Source organism: Castanea sativa, chromosome 11 (assembly GCF_040712315.1).
Source record: "Castanea sativa cultivar Marrone di Chiusa Pesio chromosome 11, ASM4071231v1".
NCBI classification, from domain to species: Eukaryota; Viridiplantae; Streptophyta; class Magnoliopsida; order Fagales; family Fagaceae; genus Castanea; species Castanea sativa.
Window position 1 is genome coordinate 10,267,735 of NC_134023.1, and position 3,642 is coordinate 10,271,376.

The 3,642-nt window shown below is 34.7% G+C and overlaps 1 non-coding gene across 1 annotated transcript; it reads right to left on the reverse strand.

The window, feature by feature from the left end:
- Window positions 1-537: 537 nt before the first annotated feature.
- Window positions 538-641, reverse strand: LOC142618124 (U6 spliceosomal RNA). Its single transcript, XR_012841175.1, has one exon. It is a non-coding gene; the product is annotated as a U6 spliceosomal RNA (small nuclear RNA).
- Between the last annotated feature and the right edge of the window lie 3,001 nt (window positions 642-3,642).

The window sequence follows — 3,642 nt, forward strand, 5'->3', positions numbered from 1 at the left end:
TTTAGAGGATTCTTTAAATTGGTCTCCAAACTTGTAAATAAAAGTTGTATTCACTTTAATAAAATTTAAGAGTTTTGTCACTATTTTTTGGTGTATTCCAATAACTCTCTTTGTGGATTTGAGAAACCTTTGTAGAAAATGTTTTTGGTTCTTAAAGTAATTGCAATTTGGTTTTGCTGACTGTCTGTTTGCATCGACTAGTTCTTTGTTATTATTTGTTCAAGGAAAAAAAAAATAAAGCAATCCAGTACACTTTTTTCCCTCTAAAAGTTGTGGTAAGTTTGTTCTAATATAATTTTCGGAAAAAGTTATTTCAGATGTATTTTTAAAAAATAATAATATAAATTAATTTTTAAAAACAATATAAACAAAATTGGTATAATCTAAATCGTAACATGGAAAACAATTGCAAGAAAAAATGGTTAAGAAATAAGCAATATATTAGTGATTAATTAACTTTTAATCAGAAAATACAAATGTATGTATATATATATACATATATATTTTTTTCTTTTTTAATTTCTTTTCAAAAGAAGAAAATACATATATGATATCTCAATTTATGTGAGTCATCCTTGCGCAGGGGCAATGCTAATCTTAATATGATGTCAATCTTAAAATTAATGTGATATGAGATGTACGAGACCCCCTCCACGCCCCCAAAAAAGAAAAAAAAAATTACCATCCTTGCAACTCTTTTTCATTTTTATGGGATGTTCATGTTCCACCTTGATGCAAATCTGGTATTTAAAACTTTTTTGCCAAAAAATGTTCTCCCGGATGCAAACTTTGACTCGAGCCTATAGTAAGGGAAAAATACTCACACACCCCTTGAACTTTGAGGTAGTGGTCAAAACAACCCCCTGAACTTTTAATTTGCCCAATTTACTCCACAAACTTTACACATTTGCCAAATCAATACCTCTGTTAGTTTGGTGTTAAACAACTAACGGAAACTCACGTGAACATAAAAATGACAAGGAAGTATGAATCAGTTCAATTGAGATGGAGAGAGAAAGCTTTAGAGAGAGAGAGATAGACAAACTATAGAAGGCTCCCACTGTAAAAACAAAATTGGTACTAATACCGTAAAATGTAGAAAACAAATGAACATAACACAATAAAAGCAATAAAAATCAAATCGAAACAATCGAAGAAAATACATGACATATTTATAGATTCTAAACATTAGCTCAAAACAACAGAGTTGAACAGAGATTAAAACCTATACTTTGGTTGAAGGCACAAAGATAGACCCAAAAATCCCAGATGGCGAGGAAGATTCTTTAATTGGACCTAAAAAGTTCAGAAGTCAAGGAAGAAGATGTCGTTTTCTTATTCCCTTCCATTGCTTCTTTCAGAAACCTCTTTGTTGGTGTGTGTGTGTATATATATATTCAACAACCACCGTCAAAGAAAAACTTTCCCAAGAAAAGAAAAATGGTGAAAAAAAAAAGTATTTGCTGATAGCCAAATAGAAACAATATAACGAAACAAACAAAATAGAAGCAAACAGAACAATGGAAAAAAATGAGAGAGACACGTGGTTCTAGAAATCTAATTCTACAGCCTCTCTCTCTCTCTCTCTCTCTCAAAAGTTTTCTCTCTACTTCTTAATTGAACTGATTCATTTTTATGCTCACGTGAGTTTGAGTTTCTGTTAGTTTTTTAACACAAAACTAATAGAGGTATTGATTTGGCAAGTTTATAAAGTTTGTGGAGTAAATTGGCCAAATTAAAAGTTTAGGGGGTGTCTTGGCCACTATCTGAAAGTTCAAGTGGTGTGTGAGCATTTTTCCCCCTATAGTAATATCCTGCAGTAATTTGGTATTTTCCTTGTTTGTTTATTGAACTTCAAAGACCTCATCTTCTCAAAATAATAATAATAATAAAAAATCAAAGACACCGAAATGAACTTCATTAACTGTGTTCATTAATTAATTTAGCAAATATATTACTCACATCAATGCGTCAAATGTTGGGGAAAATCCTAATCCCCTCTTTGTCTATGTGTGAATTAAAATATATAACTACCAAGCAATAGCAATATTATGGAAACAAAAAATATTTCAGCAAGCACCACATAAACACAACCAGACAAGAACACCAAATCTTACGTGGAAAACCTCCGATGTAAAGGGAAAAAACTACGGGGCAGTTCCGAAAAATATCCACTATGAAATAGAGATTACAACTATCAAGTTTATGCTAAACTTGAGTCCACAATAAATTGGATATACAACAAATAAATCTCAAGGAGTAAATACAATCTCACCACAAAACCAGTAGCAAAATCTTCCTCTGAATACTCCAACTCTTCATGGTTGTAGCACTCAAAAACTCCATGAAAACTCCAACAATTTATCTTCCTTGTGTGTAACTTGAGCAAAGAAAAATGTGTCATTTTTCTTTTTCACTCTTTCACACTCTCACTGTGTTTCTCTCTATCTCTTCACACGGACTACACCTCTTAAGTGGCTGAATATCTCTTTGTGTTTTTGCTCCCTCTGGAACTCACACAAAAATGGCCAAATGGCTCTTTATGTTTCTTCAGCTCTCCACTTTGTGTGTTTCTCTCTCAATCACATAGCATGGCCGAATGGCCTTTCTTTTCTTTTCCTTCTTTTCTCCTCAGCGTGTGAGACATGCTTGCTCAGCTTTTCATTAAACCAAAAGCTGGCTTTGGAAGCTTGAGGAAGGAAGCTCATTAATTGAGCTTTGACCCATGCATGTGGGATGGACCCACACGGTGCTTTGCACCCAATAAGCTCCCCCTCTAGCCCACTACAGAGGAGATCTTCAACCCAACTCTTCAGTTAGAATTCATGCCGGCCAACACGACACAAAGCTTTAGCTTTTCTCTAGACACAACCTTGGTCAACATGTCAACTGGATTTTCATCCGTGTGAATCTTCTCTAATTCAAATGACTGTTGTTCAACAACTAATCTCAACCAATTGTATCTCACCTCAATGTGCTTCGAGTGTGAATGGTACACAGAATGCTTGCTCAAGTCTATAGCACTTTGACTATCACAATTAACTAAATACCCATCTTGCTTCAAACCCAATTCTTGGAGAAATTGTTTCAACCAAAGCATCTCTTTACCTGCTTCATTAGCTGCAATGTACTCAGCTTCAGTTGTAGATAAGGCAACACACTTCTGCAATCTTGACTGCCATGATACAGCTCCCCTAGCAAAAGTAAATAAATACCTTGATGTAGATTTCCTACCATCAAGGTCACCTGCCCAATCGGCATCTACATAACCCTCCAAAATTGGTTTAGTATCACCAAAAGTCAAGCACAATTTAGAGTTACCCCTCAAATACCTGAAAATCCATTTCACTGCTTCCAAGTGATCTTTACCAGGATTAACCATGAACCTGGTAACAACACCAACTGCGTGAGCAATGTCTGGTCGTGTACAAACCATAGCATACATCAAACTCCCAACTGCTGAGGAATAAATAGTTGATGATATGTCTCCCTTCTCTTTCTTTGATGAAGAACAAGATCTCTTTCTTAGCTTGAAATGAGCACCAAGAGGTGTACTGTCTGGCTTAGCATGCTTCATATTGAATCTTTCAAGAATCCACTCAATATATTTCTCTTGTGATAACCATAGCTTCTTAGCTTTCC